The sequence below is a fragment of the Coregonus clupeaformis genome, chromosome 1 (assembly GCF_020615455.1).
Source record: "Coregonus clupeaformis isolate EN_2021a chromosome 1, ASM2061545v1, whole genome shotgun sequence".
NCBI classification, from domain to species: domain Eukaryota; kingdom Metazoa; phylum Chordata; class Actinopteri; order Salmoniformes; family Salmonidae; genus Coregonus; species Coregonus clupeaformis.
Genome location: NC_059192.1, coordinates 2329847 through 2347389, shown reverse-complemented (window position 1 = coordinate 2347389; position 17543 = coordinate 2329847). Strand labels below are relative to the sequence as shown.

Sequence of the window (17543 nt, the reverse complement as noted above, 5' to 3'; positions counted from 1 at the left end):
AGTGGCTTCATCTTAATGAGAATGGAACGACCAGAGATACCAGTGAATATCCTGTCTCTTCCAGTGCTGAGTTAGTGGCTTCATCTTAATGAGAATGGAAAGACCAGAGATACCAGTGAATATCCTGTCTCTCCCAGTGCTGAGCTTAGTGGCTTCATCTTAATGAGAATGGAACGACCAGAGATACCAGTGGGACTCTTCCAGTCTGTGTCTAACTGCTTTCTGTCACTTACTGCATGTTACAACATTTATCATGAATAGGAAGGGATTCTGTTTCTCAGAATGTCTTTAGATTTGAATATTGAAAACCGTTCAAATGATAAATAAAAATACTAAAAGAAAGAAAGAAAAATGATGAAACCTTTATCATCTTCACATCGTTGATATTTTTCCTTCCACTTTTAGAAAAAACCTGTTCAGACATCATAGCCTGTGTGTTTGAACATCATAGCATGTGTGGTTGAACATCATGGCATGTGTGTCTTTAAAGATCATGTAAAAAAAAGGATTATAGTTGAAAATTGATATTCTTGCAAATACCAGATCAAGATATCATCCAGAGTCTGTCTCCCCTGGTGTAAATGAAAAGCACTAGTGTGGTTTCCAAACTCTCACATACCAGACGAATCAGTCATTGGAGTGGAGACTCCCGTTTTCTCTACTCTCCACTGCCTCACTGTGGTGACAAATATACAGACGTTTAACTTTGTATGACGCCACAGACTATTGAACACATTGTTCCTTAAAAAAAGCACACGGTCTAAAACTGACACAACAAGAAGACATAGTACAGAATATCTTCCTGTTCACTGTGAAAAACGTGCTGTGGTTACTTTTAGCATTTATGACTGCTTTTAGCTGAGGTTGAGTCTACCCTTGTTTCTATGCCCTGCTCTCTCTCTCTCTCTCTCTCTCTCTCTCTCTCTCTCTCTCTCTCTCTCTCTCTCTCTCTCTCTCTCTCTCTCTCTCTCTCTCTCTCTCTTTCTCTCTCTCTCTCTGTCTCTCTCGCCCTCTCTCTCTCCCCCTCTCTCTCTCTCCCTCTCTCTCTCTCTCTCTCTCTCTCTCTCTCTCTCTCTCTCTCTCTCTCTCTCTCTCGCTCTCTCTCTCTCTCTCTCTCTCTCTCTCTCTCTCTGCCTCTGCCTCTGCCTCTCTCTCTCTCTCTCTCTCTCTCTCTCTCTCTCTCTCTCTCTCTGCCTCTGCCTCTGCCTCTGTCTCTCTCTCTCTCTCTCTCTCTCTCTCTCTCTCTCTCTCTCTCTCTCTCTCTCTCTCTCACCGCTGTTACAGTGCAGATCTCGGAAAGGTAACAGAGCTGAGGGCCTTTGAGCTTCTTGTTCTGTTCAGCTCGGAGGTAAAATGATCCAGCTTAGAATTATTTCCCCCCCCCCACTCTGCTACAGACTCACAGTCTACACAGCAAATTTGCAGGTGTTAAAATCTCAGTGTAGTGATAAAAAGTGTTGTAAGTGTTATATCTCAGTGTTGATTCTAGTGGGGTTAACACCAGTGTTATATCTGTTGATTCTAGTGGGGTTAACACCAGTGTTACGGTGCATTCGGAAAGTATTCAGACCCCTTGACTTTTTCCACATTTTGTTACATTACAGCCTTATTCTAAAATGGATTAAATAAAACAAATCCTCATCAATCTACACACAATAACCCATAATGACAAATTTTTTGCAAATGTATTTAAAATAAAAAACAGATACCTTATTGACATAAGTATTCAGACCCTTTGCTATGAGACACGAAATTGAGCTCAGGTGCATCCTGTTTCCATTGATCATCCTTGAGATGTTTCTACAACTTGATTGGAGTCCACCTGTGGTAAATTCAATTGATTGGACATGATTTGGAAAGGCACACACCTGTCTATATAAGGTCCCACAGTTGACAGTGCATGTCAGAGCCAAAACCAAGCCATGAGGTCAAAGGAATTGTCCGTAGAGCTCTGAGACAGGATTGTGTCGAGGCACAGATCTGGGGAAGGCCTCCATCATTAAATGGAAGAAGTTTGGAACCACCAAGACTCTTCCTAGAGCTGGGGGAGAAGGGCCTTGGTCAGGGAGGTGACCAAGAACCCGATGGTCACTCTGACAGAGCTCCAGAGTTCCTCTGTGGAGATGGGATAATCTTCCAGAAGGACAACCATCTCTGCAGCACTCCACCAATCAGGCCTTTGTGGTAGAGTGGCCAGACAGAAGCCACTCCTCAGTAAAAGGCACATGACAGCCCACTTGGAGTTTGCCAAAAGGCACCTAAAGGACTCTCAGACCATGAGAAACAATATTCTCTGGTCTGATGAAATCAAGATTGAACTCTCTGGCGTGAATGCCAAGCGTCACGTCTGGAAGAAACCTGGCACCATCAATACGGTGAAGCATGGTGGTGGCAGCATCATGCTGTTGGGATGTTTTTCAGCCGCAGGGACTGGGAGACTAGTCAGGAAAGATGAATGGAGCAAAGTACAGAGAGATCCTTGATGAAAACCTTCTCCAGAGCGCTCAGGACCTCAGACTGGGGCGAAGGTTCACCTTCCAACAGGACAACGACCCTAAGCACACAGCCAAGACAACGCAGGAGTGGCTTCGGGACAAGTCTCTGAATGTCCTTGAGTGGCCCAGCCAGAGCCTGGACTTGAACCCGATCGAACATCTCCAGACAGACCTGAAAATAGCTGCGTAGCGACGCTCCCCATCCAACCTGACAGAGCTTGAGAGGATATGCAGAGAAGAATGGGGGAAACTCCCCAAATACAGGTGTGCCAGGCTTGTAGCATCATACCCAAGAAGACTTGAGGCTGTAATTGCTGCCAAAGGTGCTTCAACAAAGTACTGAGTAAAATGACTGGATACTTATGAAAATGTGATATTTCAGTAAAAAATAATAATATTTGTTAACATTTCTAAAAAACTGTTTTTGCTTTGTCGTTATGGGGTATCGTGTGTAGATTGAGGGAGGGGGGGACAATTTAATCAATTTTATAATAAGGCTGTAACGTAACAAAATGGGGAAAAAGTAAAGGGGTCTGAATACTTTCCGAATGCACTGCATATATAACATTCTGTTGGTGGCCAGAATGTTGTAGAATGATTTAAATTGAAAAACTTGAAGTTTTTGAAATCGAGTGTTGTTTTGTGTGTCAGTTCATAAACCATGTGCCATGGAATCGAAACATCGAAAACCTAATCCCAGCTATTTTGCAACATATGGTGCAGCTGTCAACATTTTGGTCCTCAAATGAAATTGCTATATTTGTCTGAGAAAAAAATATCGGCCATACATTTAGATTTTTAAGACAAACTTTCTCCCCTTTTTACTCCTCCATTTCTGCGGTTTCATTTTGGTTATAACTTTGGATAGAGCAAACATTCCCATATATGGTTTTTGGGGCGGCAGGTAGCTTAGTGGTTAAGAGCGTTGTGCCAGTAACTGAAAGGTCGCTGGTTCTAATCTCCGAGCCGACTAGGTGAAAAATCTATCGATGTGCTCTTGAGCAAGGCACTTAACCCTAATTGCTCCTGTAAGTCGCTCTGGATAAGAGCGTCTGCTAAATGACTAAAATGTAAATGTAAATAACTGTATGTGTGACATAACTTCACCATTCTTAATGTAATCAGTGAAGATAATACATTTAGTTTTTAGTTTTTCCATTAATAATGTTTAGTTCCCCAGCAGATTAGTAAGAATGGCTCAACCGCTGTTCAAAAATGGCATTTTTCCTTTTCCAGATTACAAAATCTCATTTCCGGTTAATTGAAAATGATTCCTTGTTCAAAGTATCACCTTTTCTAAAACAAGCAATACAAAGCTGGTTACAATTTCAACGTTATCCTCCTGAAAAGCCAGATCAAATATAACAACCAATATTTTGGTTGTATGCAAATTATACTAAATGATGAAAAGTTTGCATTTAAGTTTAACTTTTGTATGACTAAAGCTTTTAGAGAGAGGTTTAATGGTTTAATATTTAATCATTTTAGCCACCCAAACTCATATTAATTTTATAAATATGTACATTTAATTTAGTCTGGTTTACCGTTCCAAATAAAGTGAAATATTTTTTAGCTCATAGAATTTCAAAAACAAATCGTCTGGAGTAGGCAGTGACATAAGTAAATACATTAACTGTAATATGACTAAAAAAGTAATCTAATTTGACCACAAATAGATATTTACCTCTACATGGATGCAAGATCATGTCTATTTTTGCTAACTTTTTATTGAAATGTGTTGTAGTGAGTTTATTTCTTTCTTTAGGGATATGAATACCAAGTGTGTCTGCTTCACCATCAAACCATTTCATAGGTAATGTAAAAGTGTTGTATTTTATATATTCAATATTTAATATGGCACAATTATCATAATTAGGTTTTAGTCCAGAGAGGCTAGAAGTGATCTAGATCCTCAATGAGATTGCACAGGGATCCAGATGATGGATTTAATAGAAAACTAGAGTCGTCGGCATGCATTGACACTTGTTTTTTAAGCCCTGGATTTCTAACCCCTTGATATTATAGTTGGATCTGATTTTAATAGCCAACATTTCAATGGCCGTACAAATATCCCATGTAGCTCAGTTGATAGAGCATGGACACTCTTGAACACTCTTGGTTGTGGGTTCGATTCCCAAGGGGGACCAGTATGAAAAAAGTATGAAAATGTATGGACTCAATACTGTAAGTCCCTCTGGATAAGAGCGTCTGCTAAATGACTTAAAGGTAAATGAGACAGTGGACAACCTTATTTAAGCCATTTGTATAAGAGATTCACCAACATTCAAATAGTCCAGGCATTTATATATAAAATCTAGTCATACTTTATCAATGGCTTTTTCAAAATCTGCTATGAATACCAGGCCTGGTTTCCCAGATTTTTCAGTGTTCTATTGTCTCAAGTAATTGTCTTATATTATTTCCAATGTAAAAAGCCTGTCTGATCAGGATGAATAACATCCGGTAAAATTTTGCCAGGATTTATGCATCACAATATTGAAGTGTAAGGGGCCTCCAGTTTTTTTTTTGTTTTTTTAGTGGACTGGATCTTTATATTTACCACCTGGGTGCTGTTTCAGTAATTTTGAAATCAGACCATCTTGCTGAGTATCTGATAGTCTATTATGTGTATAGGAGTAGTTACATAATAATGGATATTTTATTCCATCAAAAAAAGTTTGGTATACCTCTACTTGAATGCCATCAAGCCCTGGAGTTTTTCTGGACTGAAAAGATTTAATAGCATCAAGAAGTTCCTCCTCTGTAATTTGGCCTTCACATGAGTCTTTCTGTACTGTTGTTAATTTTATACTATTATTAGGAAAAAAGTCCTAACAGTTAAAATCATTCAGTGGAGAGGGAGGAGACTGAAAAGAGAACATACGCTTAAAATATTTTGCTTCTTCTTTCAAGAAATCAATCAGTGAATCATGTATGATTCATCATTGATAATGAGTTTCTGTAAATTATTTTTGGTAACATTTCTATTTTGAAGATTCAAAAATAATTTGGTGAATTTTTCAAAAATGTCCATCAAGCTGCTTTATTTTTGTAATATATTACACTTGATCATTCTTGAATAAGTTCCTCCATTTCTTTTAGTTTTTCCTCTAACTTATTCTGAGCCTCTATGGTACAGTTTTTATTGCCATCTATCTGTACTGTTAGTCCCTCTATTTCCTTTGTTAATATGGACTCTTTGGACCTAAATCGTTTTTGTTTTAAACATGAGTATTGAATTGCATGGCCTCTGAAGGCACATTTAAACGGGTCCATTACAATAAGGGGATCTGCTGTAACTATGTTATGTAGGAAAAAGTCAGTTTTAACGTATTTTCTTCTTAGTTAAGAACAGATCGAATTAGATGGTGGTCCGATCGCATTCTGTCCCCTGTCAATACTTTAAAAAACTTTTGGAGAAGGACAATAACATAGTCAAGACAACTAGCTTGATTAAGCCTCCTCCATCTACACTAACACACACCTACTCATTCAAGGGTTTTTCTTTATTTTTATCAAAACTATGAAATAACACATATGGAATCATGTAGTAACCCCAAAAAAGTGTTCAACAAATCAAAATATAGTTTATATTTGAGATTCTTCAAAGTAGCCACCCTTTGCCTTGATGACAGCTTTGCACACTATTGGCAAAGCTGAAAAACTCATTCTGAAAGACCTTCATGTCATCCTTTTGTGTTGATGTTGATATTCTCTCCTGTTGTTTCTGTTTACATTTAGTTACCTGTATGTTTGTAGTAACAAGGCTGTAAAATCAAGTTGTGTCTGTTTCCACGCAGATACAATGTATTACTGAACATGCAACAATTTTAAAGATTTTACAGTTCATATGAGGAAATCAGTCAATTGAAATACATTCATTAGGCCCTAATCTATGGATTTCACATGACTGGGAAGGGGCACATCCCATAGGTGGGCCTGGGAGGGCATAGGCCCACCCACTGGGGAGCCAGGCCCACCTATGGGATGTGCATTGGTGTTTCTTAGGTATTACTTTGAAAGAGACTGGTGGGACTAAGTATCAATATGTTGATATAGTTATTACCGGGTACTTAGTTCTACCGACCTTCTTACTTACTTACTTACTTATAGAATTACATTTAGTGTCTTTGTATTGACTAATTAAGTACTTTCTTGCTTTGTTCCTAGTAAGTCTTCTCTCCTCATGCCCTCCACCACCTCCACTACCTTCACCTCCACCACCACCACCTTCACCACTACCACCTCCACCTCCACCACCATCACCACCACGTCCACCTCCACCACCACCTCCACCTCCACCTCCACCACCACCTCCACCATCACCACCACCTCCACCACCATCACAACCAGCACCACCACCTCCACCACCATCACCACCACCTCCACCTCCACCACCACCTCCACCATCACCACCACCTCCACCATCACCACAACCACCACCCCTGCAGAAGGAGTCCCCTCTCCTCAGCTACCTAAATAGTGTAGGACATTATGCTACTGCTGATGTCAGCAAAAACACATCTACGAAAGTAACTAGAATCACTAACAAAAAAAAAAAAAAATTATTTTAAAGAACAGTGTTATGGTGGGTCAACTTTTATGTGGGTAAGAATAGTCCGTTTCCCATTGAGCTTTTCAATAAGCTTTGCAAAGCTTAGCAATTAAGACACATTTGGTTGTAAATGTTAATTGAAATACAAAGGGTTTATGCTTCAAAACATACTTGGATAAAATATACACTGCTCAAAAAAAATAAAGGGAACACTTAAACAACACAATGTAACTCCAAGTCAATCACACTTCTGTGAAATCAAACTGTCCACTTAGGAAGCAACACTGATTGACAATACATTTCACATGCTGTTGTGCAAATGGATAGACAACAGATGGAAATTATAGGCAATTAGCAAGACACCCCCAATAAAGGACTGGTTTTGCAGGTGGTGACCACAGACCACTTCTCAGTTCCTATGCTTCCTGGCTGATGTTTTGGTCACTTTTGAATGCTGGCGGTGCTTTCACTCTAGTGGTAGCATGAGACGGAGTCTACAACCCACACAAGTGGCTCAGGTAGTGCAGCTCATCCATGATGGCACATCAATGCGAGCTGTGGCAAGAAGGTTTGCTTTGTCTGTCAGCGTAGTGTCCAGAGCATGGAGGCGCTACCAGGAGACAGGCCAGTACATCAGGAGACGTGGAGGAGGCCGTAGGAGGGCAACAACCCAGCAGCAGGACTGCTACCTCCGCCTTTGTGCAAGGAGGAGCAGGAGGAGCACTGCCAGAGCCCTGCAAAATGACATCCAGCAGGCCACAAATGTGCATGTGTCTGCTCAAACGGTCAGAAACAGACTCCATGAGGGTGGTATGAGGGCCCGACGTCCACAGGTGGGGGTTGTGCTTACAGCCCAACACCGTGCAGGACGTTTGGCATTTGCCAGAGAACACCAAGATTGGCAAATTCGCCACTGGCGCCCTGTGCTCTTCACAGATGAAAGCAGGTTCACACTGAGCACATGTGACAGACGTGACAGAGTCTGGAGACGCCCGTGGAGAACGTTCTGCTGCCTGCAACATCCTCCAGCATGACCGGTTTGGCGATGGGTCAGTCATGGTGTGGGGTGGCATTTCTTTGGGGGGCCGCACAGCCCTCCATGTGCTCGCCAGAGGTAGCCTGACTGCCATTAGGTACCGAGATGAGATCCTCAGACCCCTTGTGAGACCATATGCTGGTGCGGTTGGCCCTGGGTTCCTCCTAATGCAAGACAATGCTAGACCTCATGTGGCTGGAGTGTGTCAGCAGTTCCTGCAAGAGGAAGGCATTGATGCTATGAACCGCCCGTTCCCCAGACCTGAATCCAATTGAGCACATCTGGGACATCATGTCTTGCTCCATCCACCAACGCCACGTTGCACCACAGACTGTCCAGGAGTTGGCAGATGCTTTAGTTCAGGTCTGGGAGGAGATCCCTCAGGAGACCATCCGCCACCTCATCAGGAGCATGCCCAGGCGTTGTAGGGAGGTCATACAGGCACGTGGAGGCCACACACACTACTGAGCCTCATTTTGACTTATTTTAAGGACATTACATCAAAGTTGGATCAGCCTGTAGTGTGGTTTTCCATTTTAATTTTGAGTGTGACTCCAAATCCAGACCTCCATGGGCTGATAAATTTGATTTCCATTGATCATTTTTGTGTGATTTTGTTGTCAGCACATTCAACTATGTAAAGAAAAAAGTATTTAATAAGATTATTTCATTCATTCAGATCTAGGATGTGTTATTTTAGTGTTCCCTTTATTTTTTTGAGCAGTGTATATATATGCTCTAACTTTTATGACCAAAGAAAGATACATAAAATAACTTTTATGGCCAAGGAATCAATATCATGACGTAAATCCACCTCAACACTGATGGAAAGAGGTCTGAACTGCATGCATTAGTGTGGAATAATGGATCACTGTAAATTGTAAGCTTCATTGTTTTGTGTAGTTTACATTAGATGTATTGTCCTCCGGCTCCGAAGATAATTCTTCCTTGAAATATGTCACTTGTAACTGCACCTTTCACCAGGCGATATGACATTGTGATAGTAACTTAGGCATGATTAACGATATGAGTCTTCAGTCTTCTAACTAATCAACGTCACAAATACATTATAGAGCAAAATATCAATAGGGGAAATAGCTGTTCAGTTGGGTGGTGTATGGACATTATGACAGGGAAAATAGCTGTCCAGTTGGGTTGTGTATGGACATTATGACAGGGGAAATAGCTGTCCAGTTGGGTGGTGTGTGGACATTATGACAGGGGAAATAGCTGTCCAGTTGGGTTGTGTGTGGACATTATGACAGGGGAAATAGCTGTCCAGTTGGGTGGTGTGTGGACATTATGACAGGGGAAATAGCTGTCCAGTTGGGTTGTGTATGGACATTATGACAGGGGAAATAGCTGTCCAGTTGGGTTGTGTATGGACATTATGCATTGTGATAGTAACTTAGTCATGATGACTGAGGATATGAGTCTTCTGTCTTCTTGAGAACCAATAAACTCCCAGAACAATAAAAAGGTAGAAGACATATTTCCTGTAAAGCCATCCAGTTGACTGGTGCATAGACACATTGTGATAGTAGGGGAGAGTGGGGTAAGTTGAGATTTTTTTTTACATTCAGCATCCCTCCCATCAAGGGAAATACACTGAGAGTACAAAACATTAGGAACACCTTCCGAACATTGAGTTGCACCGCCCTTTGCCCTCAGAACAGCCTCAACTTGTCGGGGCATGGCCTCCACAAGGTGTCGAAAGAGTTCCACAGGGATGCTGGCCCCATGTTGACTCTGGCTGGATGTCCTTTGGGTGATGGACCATTCTTGATACACACGGGAAACTGTTGAGCATGAAAAACCCAGCAGCGTTGCAATTCATTGACACAAACCAGTGCGCCTGACACTTAGCCTTCTACCATACCCCGTTCAAAGACATTTAAATATATTGTCTTGCCCATTCACCCTCTGATTGGCACACATACACAATCCATATCTCAATTGACTCAAGGCTTAAATATCCTTCTTTAACCTGTCTCCTCCCCTTCATCTATACTGATTGAAGTGAATTTAACAAGTGACATCGATAAGGGACCATAGCTTTCACCTGGATTCACCTGGTCAGTCTGTGTCATGGAAAGAGCAGGTGTTCTTAATGTTTTGTCCACTCAGTGTACAGTATTCTTTCTAACGAAGATTCTAGATATACTTCAGGATGTTGTGTTTCCCTGGAAATAATCAGAATTCATGTAAACATTACTGTTTTGAAAACATAGCTTGTCCAAAACAAGTGGTCTCTTGGCACAACTTACGAAGAGTTGGGGTAAGATGAGCCACAGGACAGGGTTAAGTTACATTTCTGTACTGAATGAAATATTACCACTACCTTTTTAAAACTATGTCTATCTGTCTATCTTTATTTCCCAAACACAATTCAACACAATCACTTTAAAAAAATAATAATATTTTAATCATTTGAAACGTATTTTAACACAAGAACCTAACAAACACTTTGCACTTTTTCTACACTTTTAACATAGTCCCTGTTGTTACCTCATATGCCTTTTAGCAGAAGCTTTTATCCAAAGCAACTTACAGTAACGCCTGCAGACTTTTACGTATGGGTGGTCCCGGGAATCAAACCCACTACCCTGGCGTTGCAAGTGCCATGCTCTACCAACTGAACTACAAAAGACCAGAGGTAATGCTTTGCATTACACCTGGGAAGAAAACACTTTCATTGGCTCAACTTGCCATTGGCTCAACCACTGGGTCAGCTTACCCCATGGCCATTGGCTCAACCATTGGATCAACTTACCTCATGGCCATTGGCTCAACCATTGGGTCAACTTACCTCATGGCCATTGGCTCAACCATTGGGTCAACTTACCCCATGGCCATTGGCTCAACCATTGGGTCAACTTACCTCATGGCCATTGGCTCAACTTAACCCAAGGCAAACGTGTTGACTATTTTAGCCTAATCAGCTACAAGGGTGTACGTATGTGCTAGATTCATGATTTCATATTGAAGCTTATAGAGACCCCAACTGATGTATAGAACAATCTTTAAATTATCTACTTTATGGTGCAAATCAGTTTTTTTGTACCTCACTTGCTTACCACTTTACAGACTCCATGAAATGTTGACCTCTTCCTAAATATTTGGTTAAAATATTATGATTTCCAAGAAACAAGGTTTGGCTCAACTTACCCCACTCTCCTGTAAGTCATAATCATGAATAACTGACAATATGAGTCATGAGTATTTTTGAGAAACAACCTCAATAAAACTCACAGAACAAAATAACTGGTTGGGAAAACCATTCTCTGTTAATCCAATAATTTGGGTGGTGTTGCTGGGGGCATGGTTTTATTCACTTCCCACCCGTCTGACAACAGGACTGGGCCTGTGGCGTGAAAGGCGTGCCATCTGATGCCATAGGGGTGGTGTGTGTGAGCCATGCATCCGCTTGCTGGCCCTGTGGGTGGGTGTGAGCCTGCATCCTCTGGCCTGGGTACACGCCTGCTTCAAAGCACTGGGCCTCAACAGGCCCTCCGAAGGTGGGGAGGACACTGACTTAGTACATATAGGGATTACGCACAGTCACGCTAACACACACCAAATTGTAATTCCACTCCTCCGTGTATGTGTAGTGATTCTGACATTGTCTTTGTTCACCAAAACCACGTGTCCTGTTCGATACGGTCAAAGACTAGTGGCGTGTTAAGATTGTATTCCTTTCCTCCAGTTATCGCTGTCACTGTGTGGCCCTTTTCAAAGCAGAGCTGTATCTGAACAAGAGACCCTGCTTTCCATATGAAAGGCCTTTAATACAAATCTGCTTCCCAAATGGCACCTTTATTCACTTTGTAGTGCACTACTTTTGACCATAGGCCTGGTCAAGAGTAGTGTATTATATCGAGAATAGGGTGGCATTTGGGACACGTATTATTCATTTTGAAGTGTTCCTCTGACCCAGAGCAGCAACATGAATAGCGCTCTCTGCTTGCTAAGCAACACAGACTGTAGAGGACACGGTAGCATGGCGTGCGAAGCCACCAGAGCCTATTCAAAGGGTTAGAGCAGTAGCACAGTGCAGTTTCTCCAGACGGTTTGTGGGTGGTTGTTTACCCCCGTCCTGGAACCACGAAGGCTTATCTCTGGATGAAACAGAATACTGAAGGAAAATGTTTACCAATAGTCTCGCTCGGCTTGTCAGACTCATGACATGGCGCCAGCAGATGTGGGAAGAGACTATTTTACCACAGTGAAGAATGAAGAACGTTTGCCAATATGTATTGTGGTTGGTGTCGGACCTGTCTGAGGCTGTCCTGAGTGTGGATCTGAAGACTGCACAGTTTTTTTGGGGGATTGGCACGGCAGACATCACTGCAGTTTCAGAGTGATTGGCTTTATCGGATGAAAGAATGAAGAATGACATGATATTTGCCAATATGACTAGCCTCCTTATGGTCTGAGACGGAGGGTCTTAGGATAGCAGATTTATTGGGATTTGACTGGCAGGGAAGGCATAGCAGACGTGGATGGGGAAACGTTGGTGAAAATACGATCCGTCCATGTTGGAAGCATCAGATCCCCCCCCCGTCTGCTGGATTCATCCGTTCTTTTCTGGGATTGGGAAGACATGGCATTAGCGATGGAGGCAGAGAGGTTGCACGGGCCCCGTCTCCATCGGTGTCATCCGTGGAGGGAGAGCATGCAACGGCTCACAAGGAGGTTGCTGTGCTGCTGCTCCAGTGTGGGGGGTGAAGACAAGGCCCTGCCACCAGGCCAGAGCCAGAGAGGGCAGAGCGGAGGGAGGGATACCCAGCCTGAGTGGACCAGTCTGGGGGAGCAGGCGGAGGACCAGGGGGTGTCAGAGGAGGGAGAGGCCAGTGCTATCTACATCACTGTGGAGGATCTGAGGGTAGGTCAGGCTCTGGGGCTGGTCAACCCCAGCTTCACCCTGACTGGAGAAGAGGAGGAGGAGGAGGAGGAGGAGGAGGAGGAGGAGGAGGAGGAGGGGGTGAAGGAGGGGGCACTAGTCCAGAGGTTCTGCACTGTCAGTCGATCTGCCAGCTATGGGTCAGCCGTCTGCAGAGCTCTGAAAAAGCCTCTCGCCTCCCTGCCTCTCCAGCCTGGAGGAGACCTTGGGAGGGGGAGCAAGGAGGAACAGGAGGAGAAGATGGAGGTAGAGGAGGACCCAATACTGTTCGACACACCTGTCTACTCAGGTACAGATAGCCTCCTGACTCCGCCTGTCATCAACCTGATCCCGCCCACTCCCTCTGACATCATAAATGACGACCAATTCTTTGACGACATCCTCGTGGCGCAAACGTCTGGGACTGATAGCGATGGGAGGAGCTACGCCGGCGGGGAAGAGCAGGAGGAGAGTGAGGAAGAGGAGAGGATGGAACAGGACGTCTTGGAGCAGGAGACGACGGAGGAGGAGGAGGAGGAGGGGACCAACACAGACACGGAGACCCAGGAAAGGCAGGCGGTGGATGGGAGGAAAGGGGATCTAGGAGACCCAGACCTGGAGGTGTTCCTCAAAGCTCCAGCCACTGAGAGGGAGCGGGAGGTCAGGGTCAGGGGTGTTGAGGGGGAGAAGGAGAGACCCAAGCCCAGCTTCCTCCGTAGTGCCTACCAGGTGGCTCCTCTACCTGAGTACCCATGCAAGAGTGAGTCCCTCTCACCATTAGGACCTGCCCATCCCTTCTCTCTCTGGTCTGTTATAATAGGACCCATCACTCTACTACAGTACCAGAAACTCTACACCCTTTCAAAAGGAATTCAACCAGTGTGATTTTTTTGTTTAATCTCTGAAATATTTGATCCAAATGGATTTATTTGTCATCTTTTCTATTCTAGGGAGCTTCAACACAACCATCAACCAGCTGTTGTTCACTGAGCACAACCTGGGTGAGTGACACTCAATACTCTGCTGTTCTGTTTGTTTTAATGACCCTGATGGTCGTTGGGGTTGAGGCTAGGGCATTCATCAGGTGATCAGACTGATGTTAGTGTGGTAGATGGAAACACATTGGGCTCCCTCCAGTATGGCTTTTGAGCTCACATTTACCTTTTTGTTTTGATATTGGTACTCCATTCAGAGTCGATTGCAATGATAATGTGACAGTACAGTACCTCAAAGGTCTCTAATGTTGTCTCAAAGGTCTCTAATGTTGTCTCAAAGGTCTCTAATGTTGTCTCAAAGGTCTCTAATGTTGTCTCAAAGGCCTCTAATGTTGTCTCAAAGGCCTCTAATGTTGTCTCAAAGGTCTCTAATGTTGTCTCAAAGGCCTCTAATGTTGTCTCAAAGGCCTCTGATGTTGCCTCAAACACATCTGATTTTGTCTCAAAGGCCTCTAATGTTGTCTCAAAGGCCTCTAATGTTGTCTCAAAGGCCTCTAATGTTGACTCAAAGGTCTCTAATATTGTCTCAAAGGCCTCTAATGTTGTCTCAAAGGCCTCTGATGTTGCCTCAAACACATCTGATTTTGTCTCAAAGGCCTCTAATGTTGTCTCAAAGGCCTCTAATGTTGTCTCAAAGGTCTCTAATGTTGTCTCAAAGGCCTCTAATGTTGTCTCAAAGGACTCTAATGTTGTCTCAAAGGCCTCTGATGTTGCCTCAAACACATCTGATTTTATCTCAAAGGCCTCTAATGTTGTCTCAAAGGCCTCTAATGTTGTCTCAAAGTCTCTAATGTTGTCTCAAAGGCCTCTAATGTTGTATCAAAGGTCTCTAATGTTGTCTCAAAGGCCTCCAATGTTGTCTCAAAGGCCTCTAATGTTGTCTCAAAGTCTCTAATGTTGTCTCAAAGGCCTCTAATGTTGTCTTAAAAGTCTCTAATGTTACCTAAAAGGCCTCTAATGTTGTCTCCTTCTCTCTCAGGGTATTGTGTGTATTTCCCCGTGTTTGGCCTGGTGTGGCTGTACAGCCTGTTCCCAGGTCCAGGTCTGGTTATACAGCCTGTTCCCAGGTCTGGTCTGGTTATACAGCCTGTTCCCAGGTCTGGTGTGGCTATACAGCCTGTTCCCAGGTCCAGGTCTGGTTATACAGCCTGTTCCCAGGTCTGGTCTGGTTATACAGGCTGTTCCCAGGTCTGGTCTGGTTATACAGCCTGTTCCCAGGTCTGGTGTGGCTATACAGCCTGTTCCCAGGTCTGGTTATACAGCCTGTTCCCAGGTCTGGTGTGGCTATACAGCCTGTTCCCAGGTCTGGTCTGGTTATACAGCCTGTTCCCAGGTCTGGTCTGGCTATACAGTCTGTTCCCAGGTCTGGTGTGGCTACACAGCCTGTTCCCAGGTCTATACAACTATACAAAGGTCTCCACTCCCCACATAGCTAGTGGCCTTTCTCTCATTTCAACTTCAAACTAAGGGGGGACAATGTAACGATGCAGAGAAAGATGAGATCAATCATCAATACATACTGTAAAGGTACCGGTATCAAGTACAGGGGAAAAAAACGACAAGGGGCTGTGAGATCTAGATAGTCCCTGAAGAAGGAAGAGAAGAGAGTCGAGTATGTGTTGAAAAATGTTGGGTCTGGTTCCCTTTCTAACCTACTTTCCTTACAACAGTTATGTGTGTGTGTCCCTTGGAAGGAACACAGTAAGAACTCTCTCACCCTGTGTGTTCTGACTGAGTAGGCTTCTTGAGGATGATGTTCATCTCTCCATTACCAGTGGTTTCCCTGCTGGCTGCTGGAAACCGGGTCCGCCCAGCTAGAAGCTTGAGGCAACCATGGTGTACCTCCTGCCACAGCATGCCTCAGCCTGCCTCAGCTTGACTCACTCTGCCTCAGCCTGCCTCAGCCTGCCTCAGCCCAGACTTTCCTGTCTTACTGTCTTCTGTTTGGGCTTTCCTGGAAACCTGTCTGAGGGCTGACACATGGGTTGGACTGAGATGGGGACAGTGCTGGTTACAGGATAGCTGCCTGGACCTCTCAGGGTTCTACTGTCTACTGTCTCTGCCTGTACCTCTCAGTGTTCTACTGTCTCTGCCTGTAACTCTCAGTGTTCTACTGTCTACTGTCTCTGCCTGTACCTCTCAGTGTTCTACTGTCTACTGTCTCTGCCTGGACCTCTCAGTGTTCTACTGTCTCTGCCTGTACCTCTCAGTGTTCTACTGTCTCTGCCTGGACCTCTCAGTGTTCTACTGTCTCTGCCTGTACCTCTCAGTGTTCTACTGTCTCTGCCTGCACCTCTCAGTGTTCTACTGTCTCTGCCTGGACCTCTCAGTGTTCTACTGTCTCTGCCTGGACCTCTCAATGTTCTACTGTCTCTGCCTGTACCTCTCAGTGTTCTACTGTCTACTGTCTCTGCCTGTACCTCTCAGTGTTCTACTGTCTACTGTCTCTGCCTGGACCTCTCAGTGTTCTACTGTCTCTGCCTGGACCTCTCAGTGTTCTACTGTCTCTGCCTGGACCTCTCAGTGTTCTACTGTCTCTGCCTGGACCTCTCAGTGTTCTACTGTCTCTGCCTGGACCTCTCAGTGTTCTACTGTCTCTGCCTGGACCTCTCAGTGTTCTACTGTCTCTGCCTGTACCTCTCAGTGTTCTACTGTCTCTGCCTGTATCTCTCAGTGTTCTACTGTCTCTGCCTGGACCTCTCAGTGTTCTACTGTCTCTGCCTGGACCTCTCAATGTTCTACTGTCTCTGCCTGTACCTCTCAGTGTTCTACTGTCTACTGTCTCTGCCTGTACCTCTCAGTGTTCTACTGTCTACTGTCTCTGCCTGGACCTCTCAGTGTTCTACTGTCTCTGCCTGGACCTCTCAGTGTTCTACTGTCTCTGCCTGTACCTCTCAGTGTTCTACTGTCTCTGCCTGGACCTCTCAGTGTTCTACTGTCTCTACCTGTACCTCTCAGTGTTCTACTGTCTCTGCCTGGACCTCTCAGTGTTCTACTGTCTCTGCCTGGACCTCTCAGTGTTCTACTGTCTCTGCCTGGACCTCTCAGTGTTCTACTGTCTCTACCTGGACCTCTCAGTGTTCTACTGTCTCTACCTGGACCTCTCAGTGTTCTACTGTCTCTGCCTGGACCTCTCAGTGTTCTACTGTCTCTGCCTGGACCTCTCAGTGTTCTACTGTCTCTGCCTGTACCTCTCAGTGTTCTACTGTCTCTGCCTGTACCTCTCAGTGTTCTACTGTCTCTGCCTGGACCTCTCAGTGTTCTACTGTCTCTGCCTGGACCTCTCAATGTTCTACTGTCTCTGCCTGTACCTCTCAGTGTTCTACTGTCTACTGTCTCTGCCTGTACCTCTCAGTGTTCTACTGTCTACTGTCTCTGCCTGGACCTCTCAGTGTTCTACTGTCTCTGCCTGGACCTCTCAGTGTTCTACTGTCTCTGCCTGTACCTCTCAGTGTTCTACTGTCTCTGCCTGGACCTCTCAGTGTTCTACTGTCTCTACCTGTACCTCTCAGTGTTCTACTGTCTCTGCCTGGACCTCTCAGTGTTCTACTGTCTCTGCCTGGACCTCTCAGTGTTCTAC

The 17543-nt window shown here is 44.3% G+C and overlaps 1 protein-coding gene across 1 annotated transcript in view; it reads left to right on the top strand.

Moving 5' to 3' along the window:
- The window catches only part of LOC121581341, a 200333-nt gene that overhangs the window by 38755 nt on the left and 144035 nt on the right, over positions 1-17543 (top strand). Inside the window, exon 2 of the mRNA XM_045223699.1 lies at positions 13919-13969. The gene's annotated coding sequence lies outside the window, so the exon portion shown is untranslated. The remainder of the gene's footprint in view (positions 1-13918; positions 13970-17543) is intronic.